Below are 19989 nucleotides of genomic sequence, written 5' to 3'. Positions count from 1 at the left end.
ATAACCTTAAGTTCTTAGCAGAAAATATTGTGGATGAAACACCAAAAAATATAAACTGTTAGAAACGATTGATAAAGAGATAGCGATGAGCCTTATGGATAATTTGACAATTTATCGTATCAGCAAACGAAAGATTTAATACAAAAAAAGGTTGAAAAGAATAAGATTACGTGAATCTTTGAGCTATTTAATTCCAAACCTGTTAGATTGGAGTCTACCATTCATTATTAATTGTAGTAATGAAAAGCTTAAAGTAAGATTGATAGAGGAAAATAAACCGATCTGAACATTATTGAGAATATAGGGGTCAAATGTCAGTCCATAAAAATTACTGATAATAAAACCTGTGCAGTTAAAGATTCTTGGAGAAGAGATGATGGAGCAAAATGGTAAGGCAATACATGATGGAAAGAAAATAAATATACTTTTAACATCAAAAAGCAAGGATTATTCAGATACCGTATAATCTAAGGCCACGAAATAAGATCAATTAATGAATGATTTTATTATTGATATGCAATTAAATCATCTTGATTTTTCATTTGTGATAGATACTGAATTTCCAGTGACATCCTTGCTCATCAAAGATTTTGAAGCTCACGAATTATGAAAATTTTGAGTTGAGAAGTTATTCGAGAAAATTGTTCTCATATGAAGATTCTCTCATCACAATCGTTGGGCAAGTCATAAATTGTAAGTTTAAATGCTTAAATATTATTGAATATTAATATTTTTACGTATTAGGTGGTGAGTGACCACCCTTATATGGTTAAGATTGTTGATATAACCAAAAGCAAATTTTGATATAAATATTATTTAAGCAAGAGATAGAAGATAAATTAAAGTTTTTAACATGTAACAATCCGTGTAAAAATAAGGATAATAATTATAAAGGAAATATTTTGATTCTGTCAATATATACGGAAGAAGGTTGTTCTGAACCGAGTTTTAATATTAATTTATTAATTAAAAAATTTAATTGTATTTTTAATAGTAAAATAGGCAAAGTTAAAAATTTAAGAATAGATATTCTATTAGAGGAAGATTCTAAGCCTAAATTTCTAGGCCCAGGAGAGTACTTTTTGAATTATAAGAAGAGTTAGAAAGCATGCTGGAGAAATGGCGTGAACAGGGTATAATAACTCCTATCAGATTTTCTCAATGGGCTACACCATTAGTATTGGTTAAAAAAATAATGACTTGCGAGTTTGTGCGGACTTTAGAGTTACAATAAATTCGAAGTTAGAAAGGTTTGAATATCCTTTGCCAGGATAAGTGACATAATAGCTAAGCTCGGTTTTTAAGTCACATTGTTTCTCATACAAGATGTAGCCAAAAATTTAAAATTTTACTAATTTTGGATAATCATATATCCCACCAATCATATAATGCGATTCAATATTGTATAGATAATGGTATAATACTTTTATCTCTTCCTCCACACTGTACTCATAAATTGCAACCCTTAGACAGGACAGTCTATGGGCCTTTAAAATTTTTTTATAATAATGGGATAGATTCCTGGATGCGAAATCATCGTGGAATCTCTTTTTCTCTCTATGATATTCCCTCTATTGTAAAGGATATTTTACCTTTAGCAGCCTTTTCAAAAAATATTCAAAAGGGATTTGAATCTTGTGGAATATATCCCTACAATGAAAATATTTTTCGGGAGGAGGATTTTATTCCTTCATCAAATGATGAAAGATCGTTTATATTAGGAGAAAGTTCAGGACATCCGCCTTCAAATTCGTCAATTATATTAATTCCTAGCTCTTCTACTAATTCTCTTCCCAACACTTTTTCTACTATTCCTAGCCCCTCTACTAACATCTCAATTAAGGATACTATCCCTTCAAACAATACTCTCCCAGATCCGTCATTTACTCCGATATCAATCTCATCTGGTAATTCGCAAACTAAAGGATCAAGGAAAAAAAAGGCTGAGATCTTTACCTCATCCCCATTCAAGAGGGAACTTTTATTAAAAGAAAAGAATAAAAAATCAAAAAAAAATATTGTTAAAAAATTAATAAAAGATGTGTGTATTATATGTAAACAAGATTATAAAAATTTTCATAATTTTGAGGATTGGTTTCAATGTCGAGTATGTAAAGGTTGGGCGCATGGGTCATGTGCCAAAAAAGATTGTTATTTTATATGTTTTAATTGTAAAAGCATCGTATTTATATATTAAAATATGAAAAAAAAAATTTTTGTCTCATAAGAAGCCTAATAAACCACTTGATTCGACTAGCCCCATCGATGATCTGACTAGCCACGGGTTTGGAGCTACTCGGTTCAAAAAAGTGACTTTTACTAAATCTTTTTTAGAGAAAAACTATTAAATATTTAAAAAATGTAACAGTATATATTTATAGGTAGATGTTTAAGGTATCGATTAGTATTTTGTAGGATCTTATACGATCATTATTTTCAGAGCTATGATGATTTTGACAAAAATTGCGCCGACTAGCCCTGGTCTCCCCTATATATTCGAAAATAGATTTTCTTTCAGCTTATTTGCAAATATGTGTCTTTAAAGAAATTTCAAAATTTCTACTGTTTTATATCAACAAAGGTCTTTTTCTATTTAATAGGTTACCTGTATTCCAAAAAACTATGGATTAAATATTCTGACATAAGTGGGGTCATATATTATTTAGACGATACAGTGGATCATTTTAAAAAATTCAAAAAGTTTTTGAAAGAGTGGTTAAATTTGGTTTGAAAGGAAATATTAAAAAGAGTGAATTTGGTAAAGATAACATAAAGTATTTGGGTTACTTAATAAGTAGTGAAGGAATGCAGTCATTTAAAGAAAAAATTAATCCGATGAACCTAAAAATAAGAATAAATTTGGGAAACATGACTTATCCAGCTTGAAGGTTTTTCGAAATTGGCATCTCATTTATATGATTTGCTTAAGAAGGGGAAACATTTCTATTGGGGGATCAATGAAAGAGCAAGCTTTTGTGAGATTAGAAAAAGATTGTACAATATGCCTATTTTATCACATTATGATAGAAGTAGGAAGTTGTTTATTTCGAATGTGAATAGGGTACGGGAGCAGTTATTTTCTATGTTGAAGAAGATGGTCAGAGAGGCCTATTCAATTCATGTCCAAAGTATGGTCAGGTGCTGAAATTTTTTTTTTTGATTATTGAAAAAAAGTCGCGATTGCTTTGTTTGGCTGTTAAAAAATGGAGAGAATATTTGGTTAGTAGGATTTTTGAGATTTAAACAAATCATAAACCGCTGGTTAATTTATTTGGGGCATATCCGGCGAAACTTTATGATATGTCACCAAGGTTAAAAAAATTTGTATTTAGAGGATATCATTTTTTAATTATAGGAAGGGAAAAGATCAGATAATTCCTGATGGGTTATCTATATAAATCATTGAAGATGTCATTTTTTTAATGTTGATAATAATAATAATAATCAAAAATTAGTAGTGTTGTAAACGAACGCGTTCAAAATGAACGCGTTCGTGAAAGAAGTTCGTTTTTTGAAAAAAGGTGATGAACGGCGTTCCTTTTTTTTTGACGAACTTTGAACGTGAACGCGTTCCTTTTCTTTGATGAACGCGTTCAATTTTACGTTCGTTCAATTTTAAAAACACTTTTTATTTTTATTTATTCGAAAAATTAATATTAATCCGCATTTTTTAACAAAAAAGTCTTATATTTTTATTTATTTGAAAAATTAATATTTAATCCAATTTTTTAACAAAAAAGTCTTACATTTTTTAATCTGCTGTTTTTACTTTTTCCCTTTTCATATTGCAATTAACGTACCATAGTGCTACTGCTAGAGAAGATAAGATTAAAGTTTATTAATTTGAATATTTTATATTTTAATTTAATAGATTAGCATTTGCATGGATATAAATATTTCATCATCAGATTCTGAAAATCAAAATTCAATATTAATGAATTAGAATTACCATGGCCCAAATATCAAAAATATTTCACTGTTTTAAAATCAATTCCGAGATATCCTTCTATTTGACGAGGAAGAAGAGGGCAGATTGGAGGATGATAACATAGCTCAATTTTTTGAAACAATGGATAAAATATTAAATGTTTTTAATAAATTCCCCCTTTTAAAAGAATTGTTTATCAAGTATAACACCACAATCCCTTCATCCGCCCCTGTTGAGCGAGTTTTTAGTATAGCTAACGCTGTATTAACTGACAAGCGTTCATGCCTATCAGATGAAAATTTTGAAAAGCAATTATTATTAAAAATTAATAAGAAATTTTTTTTATAAATTTATTTTTTTATCGCTCTATTATATTGTATTTATAATTATATTATCAAAATAAAACTATTATTTTTTATCATGGCTAATATATTGTGTTGAAAAATATAAGGCATTTATTTATATTAAATTAAATTAAAAAAAAAATTTATCATAAAATTTTGAACGTATGAACGCGTTCATGAACTTGAACGCGTTCCTTTTTTTGAATTTGAACGTGAACGTGAACGCGTTCGATTTTTGTCAATGAACGTTGAACGCGAACGCGTTCGATTTTTTTAAAAATGTTTACAGCACTAAAAATTAGCGATTTAGAAAGGTAGACTCAGAACTTATCAAAAGTTATATGTTTTGACTAAAGGTTGTCAAAGTTTAACAATATGTTTTGAATAAGCAATTATTCACAAATAAAAGAATATAAGGTGTAAATGTTTTGAATATAAAAAATGATTGTATGTTTAAAGGAAGGCAAATTATTATTCTTCAAAAACTAAGGAAAAATATGCTCAATGAACTTCATGAAAAGGCAGGTGCGTACGTAGGAATTTGGTCGTGGGGGGGGGGGGGGGGGGTAATAAAATTTTTTAAGAAATATTATTGTTTTTAATAATATCTAGCATAAATTTATTAAGACTAATAACTATTTCTAATACACAATTTTAAATTAATGTGAATTATAAAAAATTGTATTTATAAACTGGCATATAAAAAACTAAAAAATAAATGTGAATTAAAAAATATTAAACGGATATAAATGGCAATATATGAAAAACTATAAAATAAATGTGAATTATAAAATATAAAGTGAATTTAACCACTATAGAATCACTTAAATGACCCAAAATAGAAATTTGAATATTTTGAGCCTTTAAAATTTATATAAAGTATAAAAAATTTAAATGTTGTTGTTGTAATTGTTGAAAAAAGAAGAAATAAATTTAATATAATACATAAAATGTCAGTTATTTTCTGACAGGGGAATTAAGTTTTCCTTGGGGGAAGAAGAGGAGATGATGATCACGGGGTGTATTTCATTGTTCGGAAAAACCCCTAGTGGGAAATGGGAAAATATTGAATAAGATGTCAGCTGTGAACCTTTGGGAGATGAAGAAATGGATAATAATTATATTAAATTTTGGTATATTTTTTTACATATTTTATGTTAGATTGTTGTGGTTTTATTGGAAATAAAGATAATTATGTTATATATGGATCGTCGTTAATGGTCAATGGTATTTATTTAATATTATTAGAAAGAATTATTTTGGGTTGTTAAGTTATATAATTGAGAGTAAAGGGCATTTTTATTATATTTAAGGTAACTTTTTTTTATTGTTGCCAGCTGACCAAGATCGAAAGAGTGGGTTGATTCGGTTTTAAAGTAAAACAAAATTTTTGTTGTATACATATTACATAAGAGAAATTTTGACAATGCAATGTACTACAAACTATACAGATACATGAGTTTAAGGATTTCTATACTTTTATATTTAACTTAAAAGGTGTAAGATAGAAAGTATGTAATGAGTATTAGGCAGAAATATGGAAATAAGATCAGGAATTTAAGACAGTAATATTTGGTATATTATCTTATGTCTAGATTATATGGTACATATAATCTTGATCATTATTTGGTATGCCTTAAAACTCATTGAATGGTGTTATAGGTATTCCGTCATAGGAAGCTGAAAGACCTCATGAACAGCAGGACAGAAAGGATTGTTAAATATTTAAATATGTGAAATTTATGAAAATATATATGGATATAGACTTTTGTAATAAAGTGTGTATTATTTAATTATGCATTTTGGGTTTGTAAAGGGATGAATATGTATGGGATAATTTATTATTAATTAATGTTAATATATTGCATAGGTAACATATGATATATTTAACTATGAATTATTATTTATAATGTTAATATATTGTATAGGTAACATATGATATATTTAATTATGAATGAGAATTTGAAGGAATTGAAGTATGATGAAGTCAGAATAATATCTATAATGTTAGATGTGGATAGTTATTTTGATTTAGTGTCTGCATTTAGTGTATATATAAATTGGATAGGAATTTATATGATACATTAGATGGTGTATAATATTTTTTTTTTTCAAATTATGAAATCTTTATATTTAATATATATATTTTTTTTTAAATTATAAATTTTTATAAGAAGTTTTATTTGCAATTATTATATTATTTGTGTGGTATGCAATGATGTGAAGGGAAAATATTTTTACAGATAAGGTCAGCCCGTGTTGAGGGGTATGCCTTGAGGTGAAAATATTGTTTAGTTTGCATACTGGGAAAGTTTTTTTTTTGTAAATTTATGCTGCATAATACATTTTTTTTTATCTTTTTAATAATTTTATAACACATCACATTTTACTATTTAATTATGAACATATTTTTAAAGAAAAGACTCAAATTATTTTATATTGTGAAGGTATATTAAAAATTCTTTACATATATACCATATAGCTCATTATATTATCAATTTTTGTTACTTTGCATTCTACATTTTTGTGAATTTGTGCTAATTGTGATGACAGAGTTAGGTAGAAATGGTATATTTTTCTTAGGATACTGAGTAATTCCTAGATGGAAAATATTGTATTTTCTACATATTATATATTTGTTCCTTCATATATAATATTAAATGTATTTATATACGTATGTATTGTAATTTTATTTATAATCTTTGTTCGGCCAAGTTTCGCAATTATTTTTAATACCTAAAGATGGATTTTTATATTCATTTTAGGAAATATTTATAAAGATGTAGCTTTGTTTTTTTTCACATGATAGAAGGAAAATTACATGTGTTGAAATTGCATTTCACACTTAGACAATGTTTTCACATTACATTATTATATGTAAGATCATTATTTCCTAATTACCATGAATCATACCCTAATAATGTATATTATAGCTAGTAGTTCCCAAATGTCTTAAAATGAATAAATTATTATGTTTTGCGGATATTACATTGTCCATATTAATGTTCCGTAGATTATAAATGCAGATACCCCAATGTACATGTCATTATTGATAATGTCTGTTTTGGCGATTTTATATTGAAATGTACTGGAGTTATTATATTATAAATCATTATAAGGGAAGTTGATTCGACAGATTCCCTGAACGTCTTCAAGGCGTCTTGATACAATTCAAAAAGGTGATTCGATACAATTCAAAGGGGTGATTCGATACAATTCAAAGAGGTGATTCGATACAACACCACCACAGAGAGAGGGACGCTGGGCTTGTGAAGGGTGGGCGTGTTGTAATTGTTGAAAAAAGAAGAAATAAATTTAATATAATACATAAAATGTCAGTTATTTTCTGACAGGGGAATTAAGTTTTCCTTGGGGGAAGAAGAGGAGATGATGATCACGGGGTGTATTTCATTGTTCGGAAAAACCCCTAGTGGGAAATGGGAAAATATTGAATAAGATGTCAGCTGTGAACCTTTGGGAGATGAAGAAATGGATAATAATTATATTAAATTTTGGTATATTTTTTTACATATTTTATGTTAGATTGTTGTGGTTTTATTGGAAATAAAGATAATTATGTTATATATGGATCGTCGTTAATGGTCAATGGTATTTATTTAATATTATTAGAAAGAATTATTTTGGATTGTTAAGTTATATAGAGAGTAAAGGGCATTTTTATTATATTTAAGGTAACTTTTTTTTAGTTGTAAATATAAATTAATACACAAAAAGTTTCTTACAAATAATTGTATTTTTTATGTTAATTTACAATGTAAAATCCAATCTTCGTTCGGATTGAGCTAATTTTTCAATTATCTCATTTTTGCTTGTCGCCATATGCCTATGAATATTCAAACAATCCTTTCAATCTACTTTCAGAAGTTATACTTCTTGGGTATGTTTTGGGCCGAAGCGTATTTTTATTTTTTTAAATATACCCAGGCTGTGTTGAATTTTTTTAAAAAAAAACCCCCAGGCTGGGCCTGAAAATTTTTTTAAGGAAATATCCGGGCTTGGCTGTATATTTTAAAACTGTCTACATTTGAAAAAATCTTATTAGCTATAAAAATCAAAAATAAATATAATTTATTTTTTTAAAATCCAAGCCGGGCAAAAAAATTTTATTTTATAGCCGGGCCGGGCTTGAAATTTTTTTAAAAAAACCCGGGCCGTGCCCTGCAAATGGTACCTCTGCGGGATTCCTTTTTCTTAAAAGAGAGAATGTTCTCTCATTAATTTACTAATGGGAAGAGTTGATAAGATATATAAACCCTTTTAATACATTGGGAATATAATCTAAAATGTGTTTGAAATAATGCGGAGCATCCATAGAATTTTTTGGGACTATATCATCCATAGTTAATTTTATTAACATAGTTATTCAGCTAATAAGGCATCATAAGATACTTTTAAATCTTCATGATAAAAATCTAACAAATATATAATTTTCTATCACCCTCTGAAAGAGGTTGGGAAGGCTTTTGTGGAAGTAATATTTTCAGATTGGTAAGTGCTGCATGATGAATTAGAAATAATTCATTTATTTGGGTTATAAATGTATCTAAAATCTCTACTACTGATCCTATATTAATGTTTTAACGATGAGCTTGCCTTGCTGCAAGTCGAAGGAGGCAAATATTAAACACGTATAGCTCTGCTTTTGACTCAACAATAAAATATAAAATATGAAATTCTTCATCAGCATTAGATTATTGTCCTTGAGTTCTAATAAAATGCTCTCCGCTATTCTCATCTTCTTAATCAAGTCAATGACATGTTTTTGAATAGTAATACAAAAAATAGTTGTATACTTAAATAATACATTCTAATGAGTAAAAAAATTTGGAATAAGCATTGAGTCGAATAATTTTCTTACTTCTGAGAAAATATTTCTTTCAGGCCATTGTGATATTTCAGTAATAGCAAATAATCGGCTCTTCTAACTCCATGAAAACTGTTACTGCTTGATGGCGGAGACTCTATCTCGTTGGACAAGGTTGCATTTTTTTTCTCCCTGTTGGTCAAATTTCAGAAATAATTATTATTTGACTATAAATTTTACGCTACTAAAAATTTGAAAATAAAGTAAATATTACGCTGGAAAACTTGAATCGAAATTAATTGATAAAATAACTTAGTAGATGAATATGATAATAAATGTGATTAAATATATATATTTAATATGAGATAGGAATAAATATTAACAAATATAAATTATAAACAATAATATTTGAAAAATATATCCGGCATCTGCATTTTTTAACTTTAGGAGAGGAATTTGTACCCCTGCCCCTCCCCTCCGCTTCTACGTGCCTGTCAGAAGTTAATGTAGACATAAAGGAAATAGTTTTTAGGTGTTATACTTGTATGATTTATACTCCTAGGCAAAATCACTGAGTGTAACTAAATAAGCCCTGGTATCGAATTTACATTGATTTTTTTGGACCTATTAAGAATTTTTACGGGTTGAAAATTATTGAAGGATACTCTCGATGGCTGGAAATTAACAAGGTTAAAAATATTAATACTTACCACTATAATTTTTTCTAGACTCGGTTATCCAGTTGAATTGGTATCAGATAATGGACCAGCATTTAGGTCTTATGAATTTAATTATTTTTGAAAAATGAAGTTATTATTCATATATTTACCCCTGCATATCACCAATCATCTAATGGAATGGCTGAAATAGCTCCACGCACTGAAAAAATATGATTTATAAATTATGGGGGTTGGGATGAAATTATGTTAGCAATGTTTTAATAAATTATCACAATACGACGTATTCGGTAACACAGATAGAAATGGAGTTTATTAGAGAATAATGACTGTGATGTTAGGCTTGATTTTAAAAGAATTATTTATAGAGAATTAGCTTTAGATAACTCTGTTTTTGGGAAAATGGGCATAATCAAAATTGGCATGTGGAGACTGTCATTGGAAGGATCAGTAATATAAGTCATGTGAAAAATCAAGGTAGATCATAAGGTTTTGACGGCGCACACATCAATCAAATTAGAGATCTTTCATAAATTTGGTCATTAACAATTAACCAATGAATTGTCGTTTACCGTTTCTTTTTTTTATGATTTGTTGATTATTAACCAAGATTTTATAATATATGCGTACCTTTTATTTTTACTATTATAATTAATTCCATTTAGTCCCTTCACCAATAATGTATTTATTGATTGTATTCCACAAAAAGGAAACAACAATATTATTATAATATATCTTCTCCCTTCCCCAATACATATAGTCATTTCCCCATTATAATATATTTATTGATTGTATTTTACAATAAGGAAACAACAATATTATTAATTAAAAACTACTGCCTTCCAAATATATTTAGCCCTTTCCCCATTATAATGTATTTAATGTTTGTATTCTATAATAAAGAAACAACAATATTATAAAAATACATTTACTCCCTTTATATTTAGCCTCTTCCCCATCATAATGTATTAAAAAATTTCAACTTCTCATAAATAATGTTATATTTATAGTTTTTTTTAACAATTTTTATCAATACACTTTTGTAGGTGGAAGTATAAATATATCTTGCATTCTTACTATTTGCAATTAAAAACATCTGCTTATGATCATTTATATTATATATAATAAAACAAACATTCGATAAAAACATAATATAGTTAATATCGCATTAAAATAAGTTTTATATGTCTGAATTAAATTATTTTCTGAAACCGATTTTTTAGTTAATATTTTAATAGAGATTAAATGTATTTTAAAGTAAAGATATTACACATGTTAAATTTACTCTAACTTTTTCCCAATTTCATAATGTGCTATTTGATTAAATAATATGATTTTTATATTTTACTAACAATATTTATCTACTTGGTAATAAATTATATATGTGTTTTGTTTTTGTATATATATATATATATATATATGTTAACTTTCAATCATTCTCGATAATAGAATAATAGTCAACTTAATAAGTAAATATGATCTAAATATTTTAATTAGCAGATTTTGTTAAAATATTTTGTAATAACTAAGGTAAAGATAAGGAGTAGGATTATGTTAAAGACACATGTGATAAGATAGGGTTAGTGCTAAATTAAAAGTTGAGAGATAGGGATTAGGCAAATAATTTTATATTTTCCAAGTGATTATAGACAAACTAGCAGTCATTTTAAGGTGTTAATAGCAATTTACGAGTCGAACCTAAATTTCTTATCTCTCATTAATATTTATAATATTCGTCTAAATTAATTATGATTCTATCTAATTTACAATTTTGATATCAAAATTATGCAAAATATTCTTCTGAATTGATCTTGTCTAGAAAGTATATTTATAATTAATACTAAAAAATATTTTTGGTCCTGCAATACTCCTTGAACTTTATAACATCCACTTGCACCGGGCTCAAATCCTATGGGTATATATTGCATATTACGAAATTTAACTGGACATGCATAAGCAAGTATGATAAAAGTAATCATATTATATATTTTATGAGATATACAGTGGCGTAGCTAGGAATTTTCCTTAGAGGCGGTCCATACATATCTTAAAAATCATAATCACATCTTCGACAATATATAATAAATATTTTTTTAAATGCATGAATAATATGTAATTATAATTTAGTAGATAATTCTCAATGACTTTATAATAATACTACCCAGCTATATTGAATAAATAATAATATATTATCCTTCCATAAACATCAAAAACAGAAAAATATAAATATTAATGGTATTTATTTGATACAAAGTCACTTTTAAGTCTTTTGAACGTATAATCTAAAAAAAAATTTGCTCTGGGAGGGGTCCAAACCCGAAAACCACCCCCGTAGCTACGCCACTGGAAATATATATCAAATTTTATTATAGGAGCTAAAGTAAGTATTACCAGGGGCACATCTGTTTAAAATATTAGCGTATTTTGAACAGTCATATAAATGAGTTTAGGGCAGGAAATATAATCGTAGATATCCTTGGATTTTATTTTCATCTAAAACAGAATGTTAATAAAAAATATATGATTTGGGATTAAAAGAGGTCTATGAGTCTAATGACTACTTTTTTGTATAATAGATGTTTATAGGCCCATGCAAATGTCACTAGGAAAATACATTTGATACCTTGGCAGATTTAAGTGGTATATCTGAGCTTATTCTCTATTTTAAGAAGATCTATAACCGAGTTCGTAGAAATTTCAGCAAAAATATTTTTTTGTTGGAAATTTATGTATATATAGTGCAACGAAATAGTTTCGCTTCTCCTCTCTATAATGTACGATTATGGAACAAAGACACTTCCACGTTAAATGGTGTCATCGGAACAACACATTTTGTTGAAGGGTGGCATTTTGGTATTCAATATCTATGTCAATATTAAAATTCAACACTTTGAAAATTTTAAGAGGGGATTCAAAAAGATTTTTAAAACATTAGGTCTAATATCTTCAAGTCATGATCGGGGCCACCATCATACCTCTCAAAGAAATATATATGAATATATAAAAAAGGATTTTTTATATATGTTTCGAATAAGGACTATCGAATTTTTTTAACATTTAAAATAGCTATCTATTACTCAAATTTCATGAAATTAAATATTTTATCTATAATTTATATTTATTTACTTGTGATATATTGATTTATAATTACTTATTAATATAAAGTATAAATTAAAATCATTATTGTTACTTGTGTTTTTTGTTTCCTAGATAAGATGTTTCAATAAAAAAAATTAATAAATTTTTAAATATCGAAATATAGGTCAAAAAATCAGATTCTATTAAAATCTAGCGCTTTTAAAATAAATTTTAAGTATATCATGTTAAGTGTCCCGTTTACAAGTGTTGTATGATAAAGTATTGTATTATTAAATGACTGATTGATAAAGTGCATTCTTAAGAAAATGTCTCCAAACCATTGTTATCAACCATTAAGAAAATACAACTGGGATAAAAGTAGAATAACTCCCCTAGTCTATCCAACTAGCTGGGCAGGTATAGTGTTAATGATTAATAGTCTGTTGAAATTAAAGAAATATTTTCATGGAATGGCAATATTTTATATTTTACTGATAGCTAAAAATCTCAAAATAGAATAATATTGCTAGGACCAGGAAACTAGTTTTTATAAAAAAATCTCCATTTAAAGAGAAAAGCAAATTTTGCAAATGACCAATTGTTTGATATCGGGAGCATTATATTTTAAAAATTAAATTTTTAAGATAATAAATCGTATTTATAGTTTTACGAAAAATGAATAGGCAGAAAAATATCAATAATATAAAAATTTTCATATTTAAAATATAAGTTTAATGATATAATTTTTTTTCTTGACATTCAAATTATATTAGTGTCCAAATTAACTTTAAATTAAGTATCAATTAAATTTTTCTTAATATTCCATTAATTTAGTTATATCATTTAATTACTATGGTTGATATTGAAAATCTATTTATAGAAGCAACAGATAAATCTATAATTAAAAAATTTTTTAAATTTATCTCTAATTTTGATTTCTTTGAATTAGAATTATTTACCCTGCCAGGCAAGAAAGTTTTTGTAGTAATTTTTTGTTTTAATGTTTTAAATACTTCCTGGCCTTTACCTCAATACCCTATTATATGTTAATTATTAAACATAATAATTGCTAAGAATATGTCCTAGCTTAAATAAAATTGTTAATTTGGGGACTAAATGATTTCACCGCATTCATAGTTTTTTTTTATTACTATAACCCTCATATTAAGTTTCTCTTCGTCTGGGCTTTGTATTATTGTGAGTGTTAAGTGAAAATACTATAAAATAATGTTGTTATAAAAAAATGATATTATTTTACGGGAAGAGTATAATATTGCTTGGTATGTAAAAGTAATAATAAAATTTTTAATTATTTATAAGAGGGTAATAAACTATAATTAAAATTTTAAAATATATTAATTATAAAAAATTTTGTAAAGTGGGTTGAGAAAAAATAGTTTTTTCTTATAGGTAAATGCACTAGATATTTAGATATTTTCATCATAAAATATAACATAATTTATATGCATTTACAATCAAAAGATATTAATATGATAAATATTTTTAATTAACAAATTATTAAACTCATATTTATAATAGGTTTTAAATAGTAAACAAAATATTAATTATATTTATATGAGTCTAGCTTATATTAGATTTGTTCCTGGTAAAGAAGGTTTAACATTCATTGGATAACAGCATTAACCATACAAAGCGAAGTAATGTAGATATCCAGATATTAAGCTTCTGTTTGAGAGAGATAAAAAAAATATGTAAATTATGAATGATTTATTAAAACATTTTTAATTTTTAAAATAAATTGGAGAAAGTTTCTTAAGGCTTATATTAATATTTAAATTTTATATAAAATCGTTCAAGTAGATTATTCTGCCCTTATTCAATATATATATAATACAAAGAGGGCAAAGAATGAAAAATTATGAATAGTTTCATTTATTATTTTATCATTTTTTAAATATATATAAATGATAATATTGTGAACAATATAACATTCATTATTTTATAAGAGACTTCATAAGCCTGTAGTTAGTTGGGATTAAGATGCTATTACTAGAATTATTTATAAAAATCATTAAATATTAAATATTTGATATATTATTAGATGAGTGTTTTGGCTAGATGTAGTGGGCTAATTATGGGAATAATGATTTTGACTAAATTGGGTTAACCAGCCTTGGTATCTAATCTATTGTCTAAATCTAATATGGAAGATCGGAGTATAGTATTAGAGCCATTAAGGTGTATAAGTAAATGTACTATATACCGAAAACCCTTGACAAGATTGTAAGACCATTGAGTTAAGATGGCTAATATAATTTACCACACATAAAAATTAAAATTCCAATATTTTTTTAAAATAATTTTCAGATTTTAATAATTATTTCTTATAATAAGATGCTGCCCTTACATTCAACCACTTGTCGATTCGCCTTTATGATAGCTTAAATTAAAACGTTATAAATATTTGAGATTTCTCAATTATATAAAATAATGAGATTGAAAGAACTCAATCTAAAATTAAAAAAAAGCTAATGAGATTAGTAATAAAACAAACATTTTTGGTTTGTGGCTTGTTGAAAAAAATTCATTTTAATCAAAATAATTTTGAGAAATAAATATTTTTGTATATAATTAAATATAATAATCGTATCATGTCTTTTCCTAGATTTTGATACAAATATCTTTGGATCTATGATAATTTTGACAAAGATTTTGTTGATAAGTTCCCACATATCATGTATATTTAGAATATATTTATATTTATAATATAAATAAGTTGTAGTAACTAAAATTATAAATGATTATTTTTTTAAGCAATTATCTCTTACTAAGATTAGGTTATTAAAATAAATAAAATAATTATTTGTAAATTACTTAAGTACCAAAATATATATCCTTTTATTTTTTTGTAAATTAATAATAAGTTTTCAAAATATTAGATCATATACATCTATAACTAATATCAAGTAATTTAAAAAAAATAAATTTAATTTAAATATGTAAATCACCTTTATGAACCTTAATAATAATATTTTTAAATCATTAAATTTAATGTAACAACTACCAGCAATTAAAAACCTATTTGGGTTCCACTTTAGAAAACAATAATACAATTGAGAAAAAAAAATGTAATTAATCAAAGAGGATATATAGTTAGGAAACATGGCTAAGCAAAGAATCAGACGAAAAGTTTACATTTGAAGGAGTAGGAGCTGAGAATGCTGAGGATGATAGCTAGGGAATCCAAATAAAAAGGTAAATGACTAAATACAAATATACTTGAACGTTTAAATACTCCTATCACAAAGATCATTTCAAATATAGTTGGGAAATCGGTTTAGCCTAGCCGATTTATTTTGGCTAAGTATAGCCTTAGCTAAATTGTCACAAGCTTAATCCCAGATTAAGATGACCGGCTCAAAATAAATCGGCCATTACCCACCTATAATTGCAAATAACGTGGGTTAAACATACATATGATTAAAGGAAACAAAGGGATTAGAAGTAATGGGTAAAAGGAAAAGAGGACCAATAGACTCATAACGTAAAAACCAATATAATATAAATTTAATAATTCAAGAACAATATAAAATTAAAAAAATTAATGAGGGAGCGCATCTTCTAAAAAATGAAAGTTACTAGAGAAAAATAAAGTTTGATGATATTTGCAGCGACAATAAAAGAGATGTCATTATAAATCTTTTTAAAAATAAAATTAAATTTCTATATTTATAGTTTAAAAAAAATGAAGTATTATACAGAATATGAGATTCATGCGCATCTTTATTAATATTAGCACTGTTTACGGTCTAATAAGTAGTGTGTTAATCGGCTCGATTTGAGCCTCTTTTTTAAAACGGTCACAAACTCAATATTTCAGACAGAAAAATATTTCCTCAGCTTATAGACTTCGTTAATTGATGATTAAACCTTTGTATAATTTTAAAGCATGTATATTATTTTATTAGGAATATTGAGTTAGCCTTACCCTATTTGTAAAGAAATACCGATTTATATATCCTTCCATGCAGTAAATAGTAAATTTTAATGATTTAGAGCTATTCTTTTAAAAATATAAAAGAAAATTTAGATTATATCTTGATTTAATAATAAAGGGTGTTTTTGCCAGTAGGTTAATGAATAATAATGTTTATTTGTACTTTTATAGTAGATATTAATATATTTTTACATAACTTAATAAATATATTTTGCATGAATTGCAAAAAAATAATATACATGAATATTTTAAATTATTAAATTAATTTACTCCTTTATGTAATCATAACTTAATTTAAATAATAAATCAAAATATTCTAAATTATTAAATTAATCTACTCCTTTATATAATGATAACTTAATTTAAATAACTAATCAAAATATTTTAAGAAAATGAGACTAATTCTATTCATATGCATCTTAGCATATACTAGAACCAGTACTAGAACAGGTTTAACATTCATTACATATGTATATATATAATAGCATTAATCCTACAAATATAAAATCGCATTATCCCTACAAAATTCAAATAAATATCCAATGTATGTTTATAGTAAGCGTGTAATAACATAATGTCGCTCAAGCGATTCATAAATTGCAAAATACATTATTAAATTATAAAGCTATGGTCACGTTTAGCAATGAATTACTTATCGCTTACTCTAAAACTGAGAAAAAGGCCCAAGTCACATCCGGGAGAGATAAAAACATATGAATTAAAATTTATGAAATAATTATCAAAATGAAATTTAAAAAATAAAATATAAAATAATAATTAATAAATTTTACCATTTTAGTTCTAGAAGTTTCTTTAAATGAATATTCATGTTCAAATCTTTGTAATCCTGGCAGTATGATAATCATGCTTTGGGCCTTCGGAAAATCACTAATATGGGACTACACATGCGTTTTTTATTCCCCTCAATAATACAGGCAGAAACTTATTATCAATATAAAAATTTTAAAAACTTTATATTAACTCCAATAGTGACTTTCATAAATGGACATTTTTCACAATTAACATATATGTTTAAAAATATCTAGACAATAAAATCCATTACAAACGAAGCCAGAAAATATTTATATATGCGCCAAAAAATTCAAATAAAATTTTTAGACATTATTATGGTTTCTTTTTGTAAACTCAATTATAAAATTGTATTTTTTATTATATAGCTTTTTAATTTTTATAGTATGTTAAGTTTTATAAAATATAATTTTAAAAAAATAAAATTTACTCATAAGTAAATACTTCTAGTATTTAAAAAAAATATCATGATATATAAAAACTCATGAAACAAAAAAAAATCTAAATCGATATTTTATTATTTTATAGTTATAGTTGCCAATTTTAGCTATCTTTGCTTATTGACACATTATCCTGGTATATACAATTTAAATGTTACAGAGGAAGGAAAAGAGTGAGAATTATAATAATTTCTTTATTATTCTAGCAATTTTTATATTAATTATTTATATGAATGGTAGTGTAAACATTCTTAAAATAAAGAAATAGAAATATTGATTTAGAGCACTTCCACTTGGGCTTATTATGTTAAAATTGTACATTTACAAGAATCAATTATTAGAAAAACCTATTAAATATTAAAATAATTTGATATAAAATTTTGGTTATCTCATGGTATTAAATTCAGATCCTAAATATCTTTGACTTATTGTTTTTGAAAAATTGTAAGTCGGCCACCCTAGTCTCTCATATATTGTATCCTAATATTCAATTATTACTATTTTTTTTATAACAGTTTCTAAATGTAATAATCAAATTAAATAGATGATTTTAAAGCACAAATTTTATAAATAAATGGATCCTTGAAAAGATCTTACATATTGAATCCTCTTTAAATGTTTTTATTGTCAGTTTAATGTCTTTCCTCAAATAATTTTCTAATATTTATTTTTGATATCATTTTTAACTTTGCAGCCTCAATCACAAAATATAAAGATTTTCCATAATATAATATATATCTACAATGAAATATTTTGTACCATCCTGATATCTTTAAGATAAATTATAATATATGCGTTTGTTTATATTTAGAAATAGAAAATAACACTTATTTTTCTTGAAAATATAATATGTTAGATATAGTGTCAGCTGATCAAAATTTAAATTTTAGAAGGATCTGATACAATGATATATATAACTATAGATTGACGATCATGCATAAAAAAACGTCCACCTATTGAAATCAGTTGTAGCGCCATTTTGTAGCTTGTACGTTGATCAAATGCCTCAATAATGATAATAATTTTTAAAAATTTAACAATTTTACTAATAATTTTTAATGTAATTATGTAAAATAATCAAATGAATCCTAACCTCAACTGATCTTCAATTAAATTACATGGGTATTCTCTAAAATAAAAAAACTCAACATTTAATCCAATAGTAGTACATAATATCATTAAATTACTTTCACCCAGAAATTATTCAGAAACATAGATTGCTACAACATCACTGAAACAAAAATCACCAAAATTATACCCATACAAAATATTCCATACTTATATCTAATACACCCTCAAATATTCAACCAATAAGGTCCACTGCCTATATATAATTGCCAAAAAAACTTATCACACAGATTCCTTTGACTCAGTCAAGAAAATACATCTTTCAATCATAGTTTTAAGTTAATTTATCTATTTGATTAAAATTATTATAAAAATAAATTTATTTTTAAACATTCCTCAATTATTTAACCCCCAATCATTTATTAGAATATCTAATTTATTTTATACATATTAATTGCAAATATCAAAATCATTTATATTTTTATATATATTTGTTAATTTTTTTAATAAAATTAGTTTTTATAATTTTATCAAATTCACTTGATGTTTCATTAAAAATCTTATTATCCACTTATTGTTCATTTATGGAATCCTTATTATTAAATATAATAATATTTTATGATTCATATCTTATTAATAAATAAAAATGATGTACTTATATTTATTGTAGTTGCTGGTACTTTTAATTTTAGGTAAGTAATTTATACCTTAAAATAATAATCAAAATTTATACAAAAAAAGAGATCTGTATAGATATAATTAAATAAAATCTACAATACTCTAAAAGTAGATGAGGATTAATTAATTATGTTAAGAAAATAAGATTTTATAAAAAAATATCCTGTCAATTAAAAATTATTT

The 19989-nt window shown here is 25.4% G+C and overlaps 1 long non-coding RNA gene across 1 annotated transcript; it reads left to right on the top strand.

The window, feature by feature from the left end:
- The first annotated feature begins 5188 nt into the window (after window positions 1-5188).
- Window positions 5189-6065, top strand: LOC135923771 (uncharacterized). Its single transcript, XR_010571272.1, has 3 exons — window positions 5189-5405; window positions 5610-5648; window positions 5935-6065. It is a non-coding gene; the product is annotated as an uncharacterized LOC135923771 (long non-coding RNA).
- The last annotated feature ends 13924 nt before the right edge of the window (window positions 6066-19989 follow it).

This window comes from Gordionus sp. m RMFG-2023, chromosome 2, assembly GCF_954871325.1.
Source record: "Gordionus sp. m RMFG-2023 chromosome 2, tfGorSpeb1-WG-v2, whole genome shotgun sequence".
NCBI lineage: Eukaryota > Metazoa > Nematomorpha > Gordioida > Chordodea > Parachordodidae > Gordionus > Gordionus sp. m RMFG-2023.
This window is presented reverse-complemented; position numbering and strand designations above follow the sequence as displayed.